This window comes from Patagioenas fasciata, chromosome 4, assembly GCF_037038585.1.
Source record: "Patagioenas fasciata isolate bPatFas1 chromosome 4, bPatFas1.hap1, whole genome shotgun sequence".
NCBI classification, from domain to species: Eukaryota; Metazoa; Chordata; class Aves; order Columbiformes; family Columbidae; genus Patagioenas; species Patagioenas fasciata.
Window position 1 is genome coordinate 58,007,144 of NC_092523.1, and position 21,886 is coordinate 58,029,029.

Consider the following 21,886-nt stretch of genomic DNA (forward strand, 5'->3'; position numbering starts at 1 on the left):
TTCCAGTGGGAAGCTGACCTGCAGGCTCCAGATTTTTTTTTTTTTTTTTCCCCATGCCTTGTTCAAGGGACAAACAACTGTAAGTTCACAGAAAGAGCTATCTTTATCACTGCTACATCTAAAATAGAGAAATGAGTGGGTTTTTATTTGATCGGTCATTGCAGTCTCTCCAAGTTACCATTATGGCTTTCTGTAAAAATAAAAATATCTTAGGCAAAAATAACACTCCCTCATTCTAACACTGTGGAGCGTCTCAGCACATAGTTGGCACATCCTCTGAGGCTGTATCAACAACAGTCTGAAATAGGCTGCTGTAAAAGTCGAGTCATAAAAATGAAGTGTGTTTAGTGTCTTGTCCTGTACCCTCTGAGGCTCCTGCCTTATACTGACTGAAATATATTCTGAAATGCTCATATGATAAAATAGCAGGCATTAGAGGCTGTTCAGTGACTGTCAAGGTAAAAGTCAGTTCTGCAAAAGAAATGCATTAAATCCCTGTTATTTTTTTTCACAAAACCTCATAGCAAAGAGCAGCTTTTGGTTCCTTTTCAGATGTTCTGTACAGATTCTAAATTTCTTCTGACACACAACAGCAAAATAAGTACATAAAGCATTTGTGGTAAAAGTGAATTTTGCAATCTCTTAGTGTGAATACGCAGAACTTCATAAAAATAAACAATATGTATGTTATTCTCAGACCTAAGGGACTTTGTCTAAAACCATTTTTCCTAAATTCATCACCTTAAAGACTGCATTAATGTTTAATGATATTTTTCTTCTGTGCAGACCACCAGAAAATGCACTTTCCCAGCCTGTTTGTTTTGAGATTCAACCTATGCCTTTACAAGGTAATCTTTGATGTGCCACGCAGAACGGTAACACGTTCGAACAACAAAAGGACAACTGGAGGTCCGTAGAACTGAACTGCTAGCAGTGACACCTCTGCAGATGAAGCACACCACCAAGATTTTTTTTTTTTTTTTTAATATTTCTCCAGGGGCACCAGATGGCAGCATTTTCCCTCACTCCGAGTGTGATCTCATCCTCTCAGACTCACTCCTGGGATCACAGGGGACTCTGAGGCCGCATAAACCATCATGACCTCAACTGAACTGGACCTTTTTTTTCGCCACCTGCTCCCTTTCCTGCTTTCACTGTGTGTGCAGGGTCACATTCAGGTGGTCTGAACTCAATCGAGGCCCTGAAATTGTTGTTTGCCCTTTGCTTGTTTGCCCTTTGTTTGTCTGACAGTCCATAAGAATTATTAGCATACAGGCACTTAAAAATTTAGACTTAGTGAATATGGCTGCGAGCTGTAAATTTTTCATGTCCTCTAAATATTAAGTAGCATGCAGTTTACTTGATTTTCTTTTTAACTATCTGCTCTTTCCCATATACATGCATGCACAATGTAATGCTTGTTTACAACCAGTTTTGCATGTGTTCTTTTATATCAATGCTTTATTCTTCAAATCATGTAATAATATTGCATCGTACACCTCTTAAATATGACTAGTTATGTGTGACTAGGCTTGTAACCTCTGCAGCAAGAACTCTGTTTTGCACAAACAGTCCAAAGCAGGGAGGGGAATTACCTTGAGAACTTAAATTTTCAAGCTGTATTTTCTTTTACAGCTATAGATGTGGGCTGGGAATGTTGTTGTCACACCACCCTCTGTCCTCCTTCTTCCCCTCATCCTCGTGTTCTTGTTCCTAAATTGAAGGCTGCTTTATCAGTGTTTTTGTCCTAGATGAAAAAACAAAACCAAAACACATTGTGTTCAGCTGTAGCAAACTACTCATAAATCATCCGTCTCTGAACTCTGGACCTGTAGCACAGGGATGCAAATGTTTATATGCTTAAGCTATGTGACTAACATCAACAGACAGCAGAAGAAAGGCTATTTATCCAAAATGGGGCTGGATTGCTGGGCCCCAGGGGGTGAAGGAGTAGCAGCCCTGGCTGCTGCTTTCTCTGACTGTCATTCCATCTGGCTGCTAGTGTTTCTACTGCGGTGATTCTGTTAATGCTTTACAAATGCTATGAGCTCAATGGTGGACTATTTGTGGATTGTTTAATTTATTAACTTTTGACAAGCAGTCTATTTTGCTAAAGAACATATGCAACAAAGAGATTTTTTTTTTAAATAAATTGGCAAATTTCAGCCAAATTCAACACAAGTGTCACAGGACAGGGACACTAGACCCTCCACAACTCCACCCTTCCTCTTATTTAATACCAAAAGTTATAAACAAGCAGGAAGGAGGGAGGCAAGCACATTTCTCAAAGGAAGTCATAAGAATTTTGTATGATGAAAATGTTATGCTGTGCAAATTTAGAAAACAGTGCTCTTCTTTTGTTAAAAATATTATAATTTTTAAAAAAGGCTAAAATTCCCTCCATTTTCTTTCACTTTCTTGCAGCAATTTCTTTCCAGTTCAGGATTTTCCTGCACTATGGTACTAGCTAATACGTGCAAACAGAACAGATGTGGCTTTACTGCCCCGGATTTATTAAATAAATGCAATGGAACTGTGCTAGTATCTCACCTGAAAGCTGAGTGGCATTCCACCACTGAAAGACAACTGTATTGGTTTCGTCTTACCTCCTAATAAAGGAGGCAAAGAATTTTAAATATATCTCCACGGTTTTTAATGATTGATGCAATCCCTTGTGCACAGTTGCTTTGTGAAGTGGAAGAAAAATTAACTGTAAATACTTTCTTTTGTCTAATTATAGCACTGTAATTACTAACTAGCACCTTCTCTGAGAAAGATAAGCAGTTATCCGTGATGAGCTTTGCAAGAGAGGAGATGTTGAGAACATAAAAAAAGTGTGTGGTGTCACTCAGCATGGATTGTTACAGCTTGCCATTATTTATTTTGGAACTGTGACAACTGACCGAAACATGGGGACTATAAATAGGAATGCTATGAGCATCAACTGAGCAGGAAGAAAAAAGCAATATAACTTGGCATGCCACAAACTTGTATCTGGTGTACAGCTGTCCCTGCAACTCCCACTGCCATCCTGGAGGATTTTTGTGACTTCCCACTAAGTTTACCTCTGCCAATAAAGAATTAGGAACAGCACGATCTTCGTAAGCTTTCTTACTCAGTAGAGCTGGCTGAGATAAATCTTGTTAATCCTTTACATATGAAAGATGCAAGTATCCTCCTACACGTAAATTGCAGAGAGATTTGTTTGTTTTGTGGAGTATAACTGTTCTATATCATTCACAGGGCCAAATTCTGCCTGGTAGCATGTATCGTGTTTTTGCTTCTAGACTGGCATGGTGCAGTAACTGAGGAGAACGTGCTTGTAAAAATTGAGGCGTGCAAGGAAATGTGCACATTACCTTTGAACGGACTGAGGTACAGACCTGGGTGGTTTCGCAGCAAAGACTCTCCATTGACTTCGAGTTCAGCCTTCATTCCAGGTACCAATTATTTCAGTCTGATATGTGACAGAATATAACTCAATACAGACTTTTCTTTCTGTGCGTGCGTTTTTCTGTGATGTATACAATGCATGGTGAGCGCCCTCAAAAGGCATCCCTTGTAAGCAAATCTATAGTGTCATGTTTTGACCCTCCTCATTTTCCCTTTCTGTTCTGTAACATTTCTCATACAGCCTCAGCCATGGACAACCCTAGGTGCTGTGTTTTGTTTTGTTTTGTTTTTTCCATAGCAGACAACAACAATTATTTCTCTTAGTATATGACGTCGGAAGAGGAGGTTGTGAAGAGCAGTTCAGTAGACAGTGGTTGGGAAAGAGGTTAAAATGCTTTGTGTCCAAAAAGTGGGGAAAAGCAGGCATTTAGTTAGGAGAGACAAAACAAGATACCCACGGCATAAGATTTTTTTCCAGGTACACAAGAATACCAACCATTTAAGCACTTCTGCCACTGATCATATTACAGTTGCTGTGATAGAAGTATGGGACATACAGTGCATCTGTTTTCTCTTGGTGCCTATTCTTCACTGGTTATGCTGCACAGAAGAAAATATAGGCATTGCAAAGGGCCTGTCAGCCCTGTTCCAGCTCAAATTACAGCTCAGGCTGTCCTCCTGAGTTGGACTAAATCTTGGTCCTGTCAATACACTGAATTTGGGGACTCAGAAGAAGCCTGTAATAAGTCAAGTCAGCATTGCTTTGCATTGCATTGTGTCAGCAAGGAGGTTATAAACTTGTCCTTGCTGATTTCATTTTTCAGTTGGTAGAAATAAGGTTGGTTTGTTTGGAGTTGCACTTTAGTCTTCTCTCAGCACTCCTTAGTGGCTGAATTAGAGTCAGCCTCACCCCAGGCATCCATGAGTCTTAGGCAGAGGCCTCTTCCACCTAAATGAGATGATTTCCACTGCCAGCTGAAGAGTGGTATCAGCCAGTAAAAGAGTTACAGAGGTTTACATGTTTGATGCTAACTGCCAGAGAAGGAAGATTGGATAAACAGCATTTACTCCGTTTGTCCTCAAGTACAACAAAGTACACAGCTTCATTTAATAAGGCACCCTCTAGCAGAGGTAATGGTCCTGGTTCCTGGCACTTGTGATAATTTGTCCATGAAACACAAAGGTCTTGGATGGTCTGTGCGTTGTTTCTTGCAGTTTTCACCCCTGCAGCCAGATTCTCCAAACTGGTATTTAGTCCTCTTGGTGAAGACTTCAGATGGCGTTTTGTAAATGAAAAAATACCTCACAACTGCTAGGGCATAAGTGACTGTTAGCAGCTGATGTATTGAAGGAGGTGAGTTTATAAGTGACTGGAAGAAGGCAGAAGGGTATCTGGTCACACGTGTGTGGACAGACCTTTGCACCCTTCCCAGGAGGATCTGAACAGATGAATCTTGCCCCAGGGTTGCAGTGAACCCTGTGCTCTGTCCCCAGTTTGTCCAGCTGACAAGGAATCCTTTCGCTGTTGGGAATTCAACTGAGCTTCTGGCTTAATTGGGAAAAGAGTAGCATTTAGATACTTGGACCATATGGATGAGATTGTCTGTCCAGCACTGTTGTTCAAATTCTCTTTATGTTCGATGCTAGGTATATCCAGCAGAGTTTCCTTGATGGAAAACTAAGGAAAAGCACCTCAGCTGCAACGTGGCTTCTTCACTCCTGCACTGATCTGCGTTTCCTTCCCCTCAGCCCTCACACCGGCTCCTCGCTGGGGCAGCTTTTGCTGTGGATGTATGGGCTAGGACACCGGCTTTCGGTGCTAGAGGGGGGGGATTTCTGCCAGAGAAAGCGGAGAAACCAAATCTGAACTTTAAGAATTAAGATAATTGTAAAATAAATTTAAAAACGAGCTAAGAAGGGCGCTTGCGTGTCGGTCGAGCCGGCCCGGTGCGGGTGAGGAGAGGAGCCCCCCGGGGTGCTGCCTTCCCGCTAAGGGGAAGGGGCGGCGGGCCGGCACCTGAGGGTCTGTTGCCGCCGCCCGCCATTACGCACCAGCTCTCCTCAGCCGGCCTCGCCGGGCCGCGGGAGCGGCGGCCACCGCAGCCAGCCGGGAAGAGGAGGAGGAGCGGAGGGAGGAGGAGGCAGCGCTGGCAGCCGGGCGGGGAGGGGGCACTCGGCGCCGCGGAGGAGGAGGACTAAGATGGCCACCAGCCGCCGCGGGGAGCGGCCCCACTCCCTCCGCCCCGCCTTGCGCGGCCCCCTCGGCCCGGCCCGGCCTTGATGGGGCCGGAACGACCCCAGCGCTCGGACGCTGCAGCGGCGCCTCCCGCCGGAGCCCGCCTGGGCCGCAGCGGGGGAGCTGCTCTCCCAGCCCGGCCCGGACCGCCTGGCTGCGGCCACCTCCTCGCCTAACTGCCCCCTCCCCCGCGGCGAGCCGTGCCCGTGGAAAGCAGCGGAGAGACGAGAGGAAGCGGGAGACGAGAGACCGCCCGCTGCCCCCTCCCCGGCCCGGCGGGCCGGGTCGGGCACAGCGGCACCGACAGAGACCCCCCGCCGCCCCCCGGTGAGTGCCTGGCGGCGCTGCCTGCCGCTTCCCGGGCCCCGCCGCTTTGTTGCACCGCCCTGCGAGCCCGGCCGCGCCGCGGGGGGACCCGCCGCCGCCCCGCGGGCCCGGCGCGGCGGGCTGCGGCCCCCGGCCCTGCCAGGCTGCCGGCTCCGCTTGGCTTGTCTCGGCCCGGCCACAGGCCGCAGTGGCCGCCCCACTCCCCGGGGATGCTGTACGGGCAGCCGCCTCCCTCCGCTGGGAGTAGGGGGCGGTGGCGCAGGTGCCTCGGATGATGGATCATTGTCACTGCGCGGGCACCCTTCTCCCTCCACCCCCCCAGTTTAATGCTTTATTTCAGCGGCCGCGGTCCCCGGGGCAGGGCTGCCCGCGGGGCGCACAGCTCGGCCCTGCAGAGCTGAGGAGGGCGGGCGGGGGCTGTGCCGGGTCCCGGCCTGGTGTGGGAGCGGCGAAGCCCCGCGGGTGCTGCGGCGGCACTGGGCCGCCCCGGCGGCCTTTGTTGTGGCCGGGGAGGTCGGTTTTCCCGGGGGAGTCCCGGCGGGGATGCAGGGGGCGGCCCGCCGGCCCCAGGCGCTGGGTGCAGGGTGGGTTTGTGGGGAGCCGAGCCGCGAGTAGGGGCACTTGCCGCCCCGGGCCAGCGCGGGCAGTGGGCCCGTCTTGGAGGTGGGTTGCTCTTTTCTCTTAATTTTGTTTTTTATTTTTTTAAATGTAGTTATTTATTTTGGCGACAGTGAAAGAGCTGTCGGCCCCGTGGTGCGGTGGGGACGTTAAAGTTGAAAGTACCCGGCGGGCGTCTCTAGGGATGGAGAGGTTGTGACTCCCAGGGGGTGCGGAGCGTGGTCCGGGGGGATTTGTGGAGGTGCTGAGGTACCTGCTGCTCGTTTTCAACCTGCTGGTGATCCGCACAGATGGAGGGGTTTGCGTAGAGGCCAGTCAGTAGTGCTGGGTTCTGAGTCCCTGCGTGATGTTCACCTTGAAAGATTAGGACTATAATTTGTAGCTGTGCTTATGTATGTCTGCACAGAGAGAGGCTTATGGAAGAAATAGTGCAGAGGACTCAATTTTTTGTATTTTGAGCTGTAGTTTCACAAATGATCTAACTGAAATTTCTTTACTAACCAGAGTAACTCCAAAGGATTTCAGTATAGACCTGCGAGTCCTAGCCTTATTTTGATGATTAAATTTTGGTTACTTGGCACTGTAGGATTGTGACAGGATCTGTGCATGCCCATGTCCACATACTGGACCATGAAGATGGACTGTGGAAAATGGAGACTAAGAAAAGTAAATTTTCTATATTGTAGCAAATAGAAATAATGAGCTAAGCCAAAAACTGTGCCAGAGCTGTGCTGCATCCTGGTGCCTGTGGGTGCACCTATACCCAGTTACAGCTGAATGATGTTCCTGAGCTTACAGACTCCAGTGGATCCAGCCTGGTTTTGCAGAGAGCCAACTTGATTGCATCCTTGGCACATTTTGGTGACAAGCTAGTGGTATATTGAAGCGGGCTATGTGAACAAACTGTGCAGTTTGTGTGAACTGATGGTTCTGCAGTATTTTGCCTCTCCTGTGCAATGTCAGTAGAGACTCACAGCATTTGCAAATGTGAAACTTACTGCTGCATGAGTTGCTCAATTGTAGTAAGCCAGCCAAATCCTCTATGTTTTTAGGTTATAGGCAGGCATGTTTGTAAAGCAGAATGCATTGCAGATATCCTAGCTTGGGTACTGGAAATATGCATCCATGCTAACATGGCATTGTGCCTTTCCTCCACGATCCTGCTTAAAAAGTGCTGGTAATCCAACTTTGGCTGCATATTTGGACCATTAATGTATACCTCCATGCTATGTGGTATGGGTCTGTCGAGCTCAAGTGGAGCCAGCTCTGGAATACTCAGCACCATTGCCAACAATATGATTTGGGTAGAAGAATGCCTGGTATATAAGTAGTGGCAGACTAGAGATCGGTGAATGGTATTCTTCAGTTTGGTATGTGTTTGCTAGGAACTGGAAGTGTTTGTGTTCCCAGTTCACAGGAAAGTTTTAGACTGCTAGACTTGAAACAAAAATGTATGTTAGCAAGCTGATTATCTGTTCGACTCAATTTGAAGCAAAGTTAAGCACAATACTGCTGTGCCACCCATTTAAAAATGTATAAGAGCATTTCTATACCAAATCTTAAAGTCTGTCTTAAGAGAGTATGTCTAATTGATTGTTTCTTTATTTGCAGTTTGGTGCATCAGGAATGATAGTGATAGTATTGTGTGGTATCAGTATTATGGGAAAGAAACTCCCATTTCTTGCTTTCAGAACAGTAACAGAAAGATGCTAAGTAGCAAAATTATTATAATTCTTAATATTTTCAACCTGGAAATAACAAATTTAATTCAGAAGGTTGCATTAGCTTCTTGTATCATGCTACATGAATCATCTGACAAGGTATGCGAACAGCCATCTGGGTACCTATGAAAGCCTTGATATTCAGCTCTGGGTTACTGGAGGTAAACTGCCAGAAGTAGTATACAAAGCAAACAGGTTTTCAGGATATACTGACGTGTTGCTGTTAGGGGAATTCAACAAAAAATTTAACATCTACCAGTTTTACTTTTAACTATTTCATAGTTTTCTGCAAATGTTCAGTTGGATTTTTTAGCATATGGAAAACTTGTAGGATGTTTAATGTGCAGAGGATGTGGCGATTGTTGGCAGTTTACTGTTTGAAATGCTCAGGACTGTCATAAGATTGTTTGGAAATTTTGGTGTTGGAACATGGTGTTTCACTTCCCAAATGTTGATGTTAACTGTTTTGTAGTATTGGGTCATGGAGATTTACTTAAGTTTCTGAATATGTGCTGAGCTGAATAACACAAAGAAAAGCCAGTAGTTCCCTCTCTGATGGTTAAGTTACTGAAGGACAAATCTGCTGATGTTGATTAGCAGTTTCATTTGTGTTTGTGAGTGATTTTAAGTTCCTATTACAAAATAGTGGAAAAACTGTTTCAGCAGTGGCCTTTGGCTTGCAGGACTTCCTGCTATAAGGAAGTCTTGTATCATTTGTCCAAAATAAACAGATTTGGAAAGGGCGGATGTGGTGTACTGTGAGAAACCATGCATCTTAGTCATAATTTACCCCCTGGTGCTTGCCTTTCTGATAATTAGAACTGCAGAACTTTATTCTTATGTTACTAGAACAAAACATACATTTCAAAATGGGAAATGGAATATTTTGTTGGTCCATTGTACAGTTTTGGGGTATGTGTGTTAGGGGGAAACAAATTATTTTTATATGGCTTTAATACTTGAGCTTTTAACTTAATTGGTTTCCTCCTTGATTTTTTTTGTTTTTGTTGGTGTTGAGAATTGCAATAGTACAGCATTTAACGTCCAACTTGTGACAAATACCTAGACTATGTGTCTTTGAGTTGTTGGCAATGCTGATTGTTTTGAAAAATACTTTTTTTGTTATGTATGTATCCCGAGGGACCTACAACTTGAGTTATAACTGTAAGCCTTTGCGCACCCTTCCATGAAGGGACTGAGGCACGCTGATGTAAGATTGGCATGTCTCCTGGAACAGTTCGCTTCTCTAACTTTGTAATTTGGTTTATAGTTTTCATCTTGTAATAAACAGTTTTGCTCTCGTATGGTTCTGTTACTTTTTGTTGGAGGCTTTACATCCTGCTGCTGGGTTATTTATACCTTGACCAGGCTGGGTAGAAGACAGGACACAATTGTAAGGTCCCAATGCACATTTGTTTTAACCAGCTGTCCACAGACAGTATAGAAAGTGTTGTTGTATTCTGTATTCCAATTTGGACTCTGGTTGCCAAAGTTTCAGATGTTATGTATGAAATTCCACTAGTGGCTTGTAGCATTTTAAGTGAGGTCTTTGGGGCAGATGTGAGAGCTGCATCTTGACTTGGGTGACAGCGCTGCAGACTTTGCAAGACTGAATATGTGTTATTGGCCATCCAGCCTTGAGAACATCTGTTTGGCAAGCAACCCGTGTTTGCGATGTAATATTGCAAGCTTTTGTGTGTTGGTTGCATCCCCTGTTCTTCTGTGATATTGCTGGTGAATGTGTATAGCACCTTCCTTGTTTTGGCAGTGAAAGATAATACAGCACCTACAGACTCCTGGTGTGTGGGTCACCTGTCGGATGATGGGCATGATTATTTAAGAAAAGCTAGATGATATGTAGCACAGTTGTTGTATATCTTGCTCAATATCTGTGCTAATACTGTCTCAGAGCTTAACAGCTGAAGGAGGAATAGGAAATACTGTATAAAACTGTTGGGTTAGTATGGTGTAGCATTTTCTGACTCAGAGTGCTTGTTTAAACCCTCTATGTTGATTTGATACTCACCTGTAATTAAAAGGATTTTTTTTGTATGAATGGTGAAGGGGGAACAATCTTCAGCTAATTTGATTGTAGTATAGATGTCCGTAAGGCGTTTAAATACGTGACTGTAAGGTTTGCATGAACTCAGCTTTTCTACTTGGTGTTTAAGGTAGCTGAAGGGTATTGGGAAGTTGTTGGTTATTATATATATCCCCTTGCTCAGCTCAACATACATCCTTTTTCATGAGGCATTTTTAGTCAGAAGGTACCAAAGATCGCTAATTACTTTTAATGAAATAGGCTTTCACACATTGGGCACCTTTTTCTTCCTCTCTCTAGAAGCTGCTACAAAGAGGGACTTGATGACTGCTGTGAGGACTAAATAACAGCAGCCTGGTGAAGAGGCCATAGCTTGGGTCTCAAGTGCTGGTGTCACTGTTGGAGGGACTGGCTTTCACTTCACAGGAGCTCTTGGCCAGTACGGAGGCTTCCAGGAAAGGTGCTAAGCACAGCTTTGTCCAGTAGCTGCAAAGAAAGAAGAATAGGTCTTGTTCCTCTTCTATTTGCTCTGGTCTAAATGTGCTGGAGATTGGTGATTGTTCCTTCCTTCCTGTCTTCTGTGAGTGAAGATGACATACCTATTTTTTTTTTCCCTGTGAACAGCTCCAGGGGAAATTTTTCTGATTTCTATACTGTGTGGAAATGTGCAATTGACATAGTTTTTGATGCTTGTGGTGATGTTTTTAGAATTTTGAACAATGACAGGGAATCTCTTTGACTTTTGCCTTTTTTTTTTTTTTTCTTTTTCCTTTTGTCTCTCCTCACCTTTTGAACAAAGCTATGAGTGTGGAAGTAGAACTGTCTGTATTGGGATTTGTAAAAATATTGTTTAGTGTTTCTTTGGAATTGTATTGTTCCAGTGAGAGCTACATGTTACATTCTAGGACCTTTCCCTTTTAACAGAAAATCGTTTTGATTGCTTTGCTGCTTTTGGTGTTCCATCAATGTCCTGTGACTGTCTTAAGCACGTGTCCTCTAATGCTTCTGTCATATTGCAGAATAGAAACAAAATTGCAGAACTTATTGTAGCACATGTAAAAAGGTATCTTCTAAAGTTTCAAAAGTAACAGAACAGTGCTATGCTAGGAAAGACGGAATTGCATAGAAGAAATCAACAAGAAGGGATGTTGAGTGGTGTGAAGGCACATAGCTTCATATTTTTTGGTAAACATTAAGAAATGTAGGGGAAAGATAAGTTGTAAACAATCAGATATGCTTTAAAAGAATGTTTAGTTCTTATGCATTCACAAGTATTATAATATTATTTCCATGTTGTGCATTTTATTACAATACTACAAGGAAAAGTTTTGAGCGGCATAACTTTCACTAACAGTGTACAGACAAGAATAAATTTGAAAACACATGGAAGAAGTGGGTTTTCCCAGATGGCCTATTTAATCTCTTTCTTTCTTATTCTAGAGAAATTGCTTATTACACTGAAAGTATGTAAGAGTTAAACTTGTAATTTTTCTGCTTGAGTGGATATTCAACAGTTGCGTGCTGAACTTAAGCTTCTTATTCTAATTGCTTCACCAAGATACCTATCTTAGAGAAGTCTGACCCTTTATAGTTGTCTTTTGCCTACTTTTTTCCAGTACCCTGTTCTTCTTATTTCCTAGTTGGTGAAAGAAGTTACTCCCTCTCTTGAATAATCGATTTTCTTTCTAATGCAGATTCTGGTTTTGGATGTGGGTGTGAGGCTTTGTGGTGAAGGGTTTCAGAGTAGGGAGAGAGTTAGCAAAATTGATACTTAAAGCAGTTGTGTCAAATAAACAAATGGAGAATGGCAAAACCTTCAGAGCTGATAATTTGGTAGAGATAGATACATAGTTAGAAAGGGAAGATATTACTGCATGTTACCTAAATGTTGGTGGTTTTTTTTAGGGTACTTCATTTTTGCAACAGTGGCTTCAGTGAGAGTGTGGATCAGGACTTTCAGAGAGAAATGTTCATCTGGTTTCCTGCTGGTTTTGTCAGAGGTGTTGCCATGCATTGGGTATGAGAAGGAAGCTCTACCTGGGTTGTCTTGCTGATACTTTTCTCCATATTGTTCTGCCAGGTGGAGTATGCGTGCAAGTAAACCACGTTTTACGTTCTAATATTATGAGGTGATGTATTTATTTCAAATGAAGACATGGTAAAAATCTCAGTATACTTGAAAGCAGGGTGATTTGGTTTGTGTAAACTAGTAGCTGATGGGGTCTTGCTTCAGAAAATGGACTGTATGTGAACAGTAGGATGATAAGTAATGTTGCTGTCCCTACATCTTGCTGAGAACCAAAATCATAACTTACAAACGGGCTGTATTAGGAAGAGGGGGATTTCCTAAAGTTTGAGTACTTGGCACTGTAAGTATGGCCTTTTTTTGCATAATTTGACATTAGAGGAATAGAAAGAGAAATTGCAGGGCTAGAAAAATGCTTAGAGTGTCCAGAAGACGCGCTGTTTGAAAAAAGAGAATAAGAAATAAAAATGCACACAGAGAGAATGCATGTGCTTTTCCATTAAAATATGACAAAATATCAACATGGCTTGGTAACAAAACTTTTAGAAGAGTTTTCAAGTGCTTGGATGATGGACAGTCCCAAAAGGGAGGAAAACCGTTCAGAGTGTATTATGGAGGGTAAAGATATTTTAGGTTAATCAGATGGAAGTGTGCTTGGTGTAATCAGCCCGAGCTTCTGTCTGAGATTTATTAGGGTGGTGTGAAGTACTGGGCTTGAGTTGTTCATAGTAGGTGGACTGTAGTAGTGGAAGCAATACTAATTTAAGCAGTTCCTGCACCCCAACTGTAGAGAGGAGGGAAGAAGCGTTGTGTGAAATTACTGCAGCATGCTCAGAAATCATTCTTATTGCGGGATGGGGGCGGGGGAGCCAAAAGGGTAATGAGAACCAAGAACAGAGAATTCCCAGCTCTTTCAGGTACCTGTCAAAGTTGTGTTGTTGTTGAATCAGGACCTTGCTGTTCTGATGGTGGAAGAAACTTACTGGACTTTGGGTTTTCTGGCATGTGTTTGTTTTAATGCTGGAAGCTTTTGAATCCCCATTGAATGGGAGAGGGTGGGCTTTAGTGTTCCGACTTTGGAATAGGAGAGAAGCGTGCTCTCGCTGTAAGCTGATGAGAATAATAGGACCTGCTTGAAGCAGGACACTTGGCTAGGATGTTTTTCTGGGGAACATGGCATTTGGAGGCCTGGCTTGTTACAGGCAGAGGTGGATGTTGGTGATGATGGGAGTGGGATGAGCTTTTGATTTGCTTTAAGTGGCAAATGAAGACTTGTGGAGCTCTGTCTGGAATGCCCTTATGTTGTGATTTAACCCCAGCTGGCAGCTAAACCCCACACAGCTGCTCACTGCCTCCCCCATTTCTTCTGATTTATCCTTCCAGCTTTCTGCTTCCTGTTTGCAGTGTCTTCCCCCCCCCTTTTTTTTTATTAATGAACTTACAATAAATGGTAGGACACCTGCTGCATTAATGTTGCTCCTTATTTCGCTCTTATGGAAAGAAAGTGGGGTTCTCACCCCTGCTTTCTTTTTTCATTGTTACACTTACGTATTTTGATGTTAGTAAGCTTCTCACTCTTCTTCATATAATACCATCTGTAATGAGTGTTCCTGAGATGGGATTCCCAAGACTTAACAGAGTATTTTGAACAGGACTGGTGAGAAGACGGTAGAACTTCATTGTGAGCCAGGGCTTGTACTAAAATTACAGTAGCCTCAAAATTTATACCTCTTAATAAGTTATTCTTATTTTCTGCTGTTTATTGTGCAAGGTCTTGTTGATTCATCTTGAAGAATAGCTAGCTTGGTATAAATTAAGTGTTTTTCAGTAAAAAGGCGTGGAAAATGAGGAGGAGAGAAAGAGGAAGGGACCAAGGACATAAACCTTTCAGAGCAGGATCTGAAAAATGTGTGTACTGGACCAGTATAATTACAGTGCCTGACGTATTTTCACTCTCTGTAGTGTTCTTTCTTAGTTAAAAATGACTGTGTCTTGAAGGATCTGATATTGCAGTGGATCTTTGGGCGATTGTAAGGTTTGTACAGTAAGAAATGGGTATCCTTCCACATAAGCAGTGACACGTCACTGCATTGGTTGCAATATATTTTAGTTGAATGGAAATGTCTCTTTTAGGAAGATGTGCCTTGTATAGTCTCTGAGTTAGGGGGAAATCTTACATGGTCAGTAATCAGTTCGCCTGGCCAGTTATCACTCTCCTAAGAGGTTCTTATTTCCAGACTGAAAGTGAATTTATTTGCCTTCAGTGCATGCTGTAATAATTTGCCAGGTTAAAGAACCCTCTGCTACGTAAATACAGTCTGCCCAGAGAAGATGAGCCAGTCTCTTTATAACTTTCTCTTGACCTTCAGTAATAAATTTAGCTTTCAGTGATAAATAAAACATATTTAAGTGATTGCTAGTCATTATTTGTATTCTAGTTGCCCTCTGGAGCTTAAGGTACTTTAAAAGCAGCGACTTTTGGATGTCTTAGGGTAGTCTATTTCTTGCCTGCTTTGAAACCCTCCCTTCTTCCCCACCCATTTCCCCCAGCTTGGGGGCTGTCTCCTGCTACATCCAAGGGTCATGTCACCCACGTTGCTGTGGGCTTGTTGGTTTTCCTTTTGGAATTTGTGGTTTATGCACTCTGATTCCTTCTTCCCACTCTGGTTCCTAGCATGTAACTGTGCATTTGACTGTACTAAAATGGATGAGGTTAGAAGATGCCTTGTTTACAAAATGATCCAAATAATGATGTCAGTCGGCTACCACATATGCCTCCTGTGTGTTCATCTAGGTGCATAAATTAATGGCTTCTGTTAGTATATTGGTTATGTGAGCTGGTGTACCTTTAATGTGATTAAAGCAAAGTTGCTGAGCTGAAGGTATCAGTTTAATGATGCTGAGCAGCACATGCCAGCTTTCGTAGTGAATGAGTAAATTTGTGTGAGGACGCCACATTTATCTCAAAATGATCAATTTAATAATGTGGGTGAGATGGTGAATATAAATGTCTTTGAGAAAGATGTCTGGAAAATCTGAACTAAAATAGCTTGTCTAAATGATAGGACCATAGTCACCTACCATTCAGTCTCAGAAAGGTAGAACTTTCATTACCCAATAGGCAAGGACTTGAGGATGTTTGGGTTTTGAGAGTTTGTTTTGCTGTGTGGTTTTTCTTCATGGTGGTGTATTTTGTTGTTGGGGTAGAGGGGGTTTTGGTATGTTTTTTAATAGTTTGAGCAAGCCAGATGGTTTCAGCATGAGATCCTCCCAGTACTAAACCAGCTTGTTTCTTTTTGGCTTCCACTATGCTGGTTGTGTTGTCAACAGGACAGGGAGGTGAAGACAAAACAGTGCCTTTTGTGCCACAGTAGTTCTTGGAAGACCATTTCTGTTCTGAGCTTTCCAGAGAAACTTAGTGGATCTGCAAGCCTGAGAAAACTCTGCTGCAGTCCCTAGGCAATACTCTTTTCTCATCCTTTTTCAGTTTAGGATATAGTAGTAGTTGGTCCCAGTTTGACTTAGACTGAGTTTTTGCCCCTGATTTTTAATTGGAGGAAAAAATATGGGGACTTGGGGAGAGAATATTTGTGTGTTTTCCACCTCTGATGCTGTTTGCTTTTCAGTCACCCTGAGTTTTTATTCCTACTTTTATTTTCTTCCTTCCCTGGCATCTCTTGCTGGATATAATTGTTTTTCCTTTGGGTGTCGCCACCAGTTGATAGGAGGTGCTGTCTGATATTCATTCTACACTATCAACATCATTCTGAGTTTTTTGGCTGCTTCTCAGTGGTGTGCTGGCAAGTCTGGACAGGCAGACAGAAGGAATGTGTCGGCTTCTCACAAGGAAGAGAACCCAGGTTAGTGACTGGTCTCTGTTTCCGGTTAGAATTTCTCTGGCAGTGGCTGTTCCTTTAAGTCTGGCGTATGTGCTACAGTTGCTCCTGGGAATGCTTTAAATGAAACAAATGCATCATTTCACTTGCCTTTTTTGGGTTGTTTTGATATTCTACTCTTGCAAAAATCGCTGCTAATGAGACTGAGAGTGAGCAACGGAAACTGTGTGTTTTTGTTTTGGTTTGCCAGAGTATTCATTTATGCTTTCTGCTGTTTTGGGTTTTTTAGGGGTGTCTTTTTTTGAGTGTCATAGTATGTGCCCTTCCTGATCTGCCTTTGAGAGAAAATTCTTCTATCAAAACCATTTTGTGGACTTTGGAGAGATCCATTGCCGATAGTCGTCTGCACGTCAGTTTTAAAACAAATGTTTTGGATTTATGCCAAAATATCGCTTGGAAAAAGATTGCTACAGAGAATTCCTTCAGTATTCTCCTGGAGATGCTTCATGGGAGAAACCACAGATAGGACATGGGGCTGATAAATACAGGCCCTTTTCAAAACTTATGCCTCCTTTTTTTTCTTCCCTTCATTTTTTTTAATATGGAGATCTAGTTAATTATCACTAAAAATCAAAGGGAGAATACACTGAACACATGTGCCTTTTAGCTTCTAGTGGTTTAAGTAAATAGGTTTTCAGGACTTGTGTGTCCACAAAACTGTAATCTGTCTTCCATTTTGCATCTGCTTCCTGTCTTCTGGATATATCCCCTTTTTTATTTTTCTTCTGCATCCAGAACTCACCCACTCAGTCTTGTCATTTTTTCTACGTCATTGATAATTACTTTGCTTATCATTACTCTGCCTTTTTTCCCTTTCTTTTTGTCTTTGCTTCTAGTTTGTTTCTTTCTTTCTTACACTTTTGAAGAAAGAGATCTTTCTAATTTAATTGAGAAGATTTTTTTGGGGAGCCAGAATGAGTCTTAATTATCTTTGCAAAGCCTAAAGGCAAATTACCTGGATGTAAAAAGCTTAGTGGCTTAGGAGAGGGTTTGCAGTGAGTTTAAGTTAGTTTCTTGTTCATTATTAATTTTTTAAAAATGGTCATTACAGACTTGAGGTATTTGATAGCTGATGGTGGCTGAGTTAAAAGAAACTGCTCATCAGCTAAGCCACACAGAGGGTGGAGTTCACTCTCCTAAGTGTGTGGACCCAGCTGTCCAAAACCAAGAGACATGCCCTTGTAGCCTTGGGAGAAACCAGTTGCTTTCTGCAGGTACTTGGTTTCTGTTCCCATAGATGCTGGTTTTGAGATCATGCTCCCAGAGAGCTGTTTAATCGGAAATCATCAACTATAAAGCAGCCCTAGACACCTAGAAACTGAGTCACATAAGTTGATTATCTTTTAGATGTATAAAATTATTAAGAAGACACATATTTTTATGTAAGCCTGTGCTTTAGAAAGTGAGTAGCACAGTTAGTAGGATTGGTAGCTTAGCTGTGAGCTTTCTGATTTACTTAGGTTTTAGCATTTAGGTATCTGTCTCTTAAGTAAATTTACAAACAGTGCCAAATTTTGAATGTTGGAGTCCTGGAGCACCTTATGGTTGTGGCATTTCTCCTTTTCCTCTTTCCTGAGCACCAAACCCAAATAGAATGGGGGAATGGGTGTGATTGTCAGATCTTCCTGTCTGATCCACAAGGGCATCACGCTCTTAATCCACAATAGCTGTTCCAGTGCACTAGGATGAATCTACGGTAGTATCTTAAAAGTAGGCTGGAATTGCTTTATTGGAAAAATGTCTCTTCTGACTCCTGCCCGAGTCCTGAATGTTGGAGTTGTTCCCAGCATTTGCCAGAGAGCCGGGAGGGGAGGCAGGGCACTGCTGATGAAGTTGGTGAAAGGGGCACTTGGTGCAGAGCAGGTCATTAATCAAAATTCTGAGTTGTTGCAGAAGGATTAGCAAAGGTAAGTGGCTTATTTAATTCAGAGCTGAGACATTAGGGATACAGCCGTCATGCATTGCAGCATATTCACAATAAGGGGCTTTAAGGATTGGATTATTGCCATCTGCAGCAAACCCCAATAAGAAAAAAAAAAAAAAGAGTTTGAAATCTGCTACTTTCCTGTCCCAAGGCAAGTTCAGGGCTGGTGAGTTAAACAGAGTGGGCCTTTTTGTAATTGCTGGTCCGTGAATATCTTGGATATACAGCATCAATGTGTATTGAGACCAGCATGTTCATTCCTGCAGGGATCTGCAAGCTTTCAGGTCAGCAGCTTCTCTTTCCCTTCGCTGGAGATGGTTCCGTTCTCATCTGCCTACTTATCCAGGAGTTGGCAGTCTGGGATGGTGGCTTGTGGGCAGTCCACGCTGGGTATCTCTTTCTTTTTCATCTGATCTGTGCATCCACTGAAACACAGATCCTGGTATTTCCACTTCCTTCAAGAGGAGCCACCGATTCCTGCGATTTGTTGCTGGAAGTGGTCTGTGCTGAGCACAGGAGGTGATGCTTGGATTTGTTGGGATGAGGAGAACAGCGAATGGTTGTTCTGTCTTTGCAGAAACAGTTGATTTTTGCAATGTTCTCGACACTAGCTATAAGATAACAACAGGGCATAAAATGGCCAAGACAGCCATCTTGACATCATTGTCATGTTTTTTTGTTTTGTTTTGTGTGTTTGTTTTTTTTTTTTTTTTTTCTTTTTTTTCTGAAGTGCCATGGGTCCTCTGAGTTTTATCCAGATGGCTTTCAGGGTTTGGCATCACTGACATGTACTTCCACATCCCAGAAATTCAGGAATATTGCTGCATCATGTCTTTGCTGACTCTGCAATGCAGCAGCATTGGGCTGGGAGCCCAAATCATGGTGGGAAGATATAAAACTTCTGACCCAGAGGTAAGAAGAACCAAATGGACAAGACTTACAGCAGAAAAGAGATAATCACAAAGAAATGCAAATTTTAGATGAGGCGATAAAACTCTTATTCTTTTGGTCCAAGTCCTTAATAAGGGAGCTATAATTAGGTTAGAATTATCTTTATGGACTCAGTGCTGGCAAGCTAAAATTCATCTCCCTCTTAATCAGCTTGCGGTATCTCTTGCGCTTGAATCAAACCTCACTTTCACTCTTTGTGCAATGCCACAGCGCACAGGTCTGCCCGGTACGCAGCCACTCAGGAAAACCTTTGTCCTGCTTGTTCTTCAGTGATGTGGTGTTCCTCAAAGGTTGATTTGTCCTTGTTTCTCTTATGAATATTTTACTGCTTCTGCTGTAAGTATCTGCAAAATACCCCATTATAGAATTAGAATTGTGTTAGCCTTTGGAATTTTTTTTCGGTATTTTGTGATTCTGCATCAAATGTCTTGATAGCCACAGAATTCACCAAGTCCTGCAGCAACAGGAGAGGTCATGGTTCATGGGACTTAGCCTTAGGACAGCTTTCTCCCATGTGAACATGTCTTCTCAGAGCATGGCTGGAAAAGCCAGGTGGTAAATTCTTGTGGCTTGGCACTGGTGTTAGGACATGTTGCTTTTAGGGGAAATAAGTGTTTTTAAAAGAGTTGACATAGAATTTAATGTTTCACGTTCCAGTAAGCTGAAAAGTAATGTTTGAAACTACAGAGGACCTTCTATTAAGTAGGATTTAACATGTTGTAATAAATTAATTAGCTGCTGTGCACTAAAAGGACTTTCTAGTTGCTTATTTGTTTTCGTAATGAGGAGAAGGGCAGACATTGTATAACTTCTCAGGCAGCAGCGATTATGCAACTGATGCTGTTGTTGTGGAGCTGAAGTCCTTCCTAGTCCCTGAGCGCCAGCTACTTGTGTCCTGGATGCTGCCTTTTTTTTTTTTTTCCCTCTCTTCTACTCTACGCCCCCATTTCTTTTGAGAACAAGTCTCTTTTTTTCCTGTGTTGCTGTTTCCTTCTCTTTCCAGTGTCAGTGAGACAGCATCATGTTTGCGTTTATCCGATGTAGTATGCTGCAAAATGTAACTGACCTTGTATATAAGAAATGTATAGAGGAATGATTTTTTTCATGAGAACCAGAATTGCTTTACATTTTATAGGTATGTAACAAAAGGCATTTGCTTGGATCTAAAATGTTATTACAAATGACCTTTGTCTAAGCTAAGGTCAAAAGTTACAAGTTCATGTTTTCATGATATTAGAAGTGTATAAATGGCTGTTTTTTGTTGTGTGTGTGCTGTTTGATGTTGGTTGGTTGGTTTGTTTTCCACTTTCCTTCGAAGGGTGGGCCTGAGAGAAATTTTAGTTCTCTCCCACTGCCTTGGGAATTGCCAAATAAAATACAATACTCTTGTGTGTAAGATGAGGTAGTTGTAAATCTCATGCTTTTACAGCCAAGTGATCTCACTGCAGTATAATGAAAGCAGTTGATGTATTTTCAAAATACTGTATATTTTACCCTATGCACAGTACATTTACAGTTCACAGTTTTTATGTCATGCTGTTTCCGTTTCAGATTACATGACTTCCTGTGAGCTTAAGTGACCATAGACAGGCTATTTTGACCTGTGATAAACACTTGGAAACCTGCCTGTACAACACTGGGTGATGAGACAAGAGACGGTAGACTTTCAGACTGTAACGCTGGTCTCTGCTTACACATGAATAGAATATTCCACATACAGTCCTGGTAGATGAGAAATAATGGTTGATCTGTGATACCACACCGTTGTCTACATTGCTTGCGTTTTCCACGTTGAATGGGATCTGTATCAGTCATAAATAGGCTCTGGTGCTTCGTGTCCTATATCAGGAAATAAATTGAGGATGTGAATTTAAGGTCTTTATTTAGTTTGTAAGCTAAACAAGTTACAGGGAATGCTAAGGGTACATTTTTTTACTTGTGGTGTCAGTACTATAGATCAGATATTTGGAGAGATGACAGGTTGGCTTAGGAGCTGTAAAAGTACTGTCATTTGTAAGAAATTGTGGTTCTTTTGGTCTGAGCTACTTTTTGTTGGAATTTCTTTTCCTTTGGTGGCAGTATGCCTTGGCCTGCTTTAGAGGGACCAGATGCACAGAAGATATTCTCCTGCAACTGAAAGACTGGATACATAACATGTATTCTTCAATCTAGTCCACTTATACATCACCTCACCCCCCCATCCCGAAATTCTCACCCAGGAACCTTGAGTTCTGGCTTATATATTGTGTTTCTCAAGTATAGCCTTGCACAGCTATGCATGTTCAGTCAAGTTTTGATGGTTACATTTGTCACTGGTTGTTTGATTATTTCTATTGTTGGTGAAGACTCTGCAGAGTTCATACCTCAGCCCCACAGTTCTGGCACTACAAATGCAGCTGGACTTTATTGGAGCTCCTGATACTGGGGAAACCCACAAAGTAATGATGAGGATATAAGGATTACAACATGTTTTTTCTGGAAAAATACCCTACATCCAACCAACCTAACCCAGCAAAACAGCTGGATATCACAGCTAGCTCTTTGTAACCACGGTGATAGGGATGCCCTGGTCTAATGGAGAGTTCCCCAAAGTAATGCTTGTGTAAGGGCTATAACTTCATGGAGGATTTTGAAATTGCTCTTCAGACCTTTTTGGCTGAGTTGTTCTGTGGTCCTCATCCCAGAGTTCTCCTCAGGACTTCAAACTGGATTTCTGTGGCTTTTGGGAACTGTCATCTTTGGCCATGAAATTT

General features: G+C 42.5%; 1 protein-coding gene across 7 annotated transcripts in view; it reads left to right on the forward strand.

The window, feature by feature from the left end:
• Positions 1-5,559: 5,559 nt before the first annotated feature.
• The window catches only part of WDFY3 (WD repeat and FYVE domain containing 3), a 168,462-nt gene continuing 152,135 nt past the window's right edge, over positions 5,560-21,886 (forward strand). For 4 of the 7 annotated variants that reach the window (XM_071807979.1, XM_071807981.1, XM_071807980.1 and 1 more), the window contains exon 1: positions 6,518-6,619. The gene's annotated coding sequence lies outside the window, so the exon portion shown is untranslated. Of the gene's footprint in view, positions 5,957-6,517; positions 6,620-21,886 lie in introns of those variants that run through there. The other 3 variants (XM_071807984.1, XM_065837921.2, XM_071807983.1) reach the window with 3 other exon arrangements.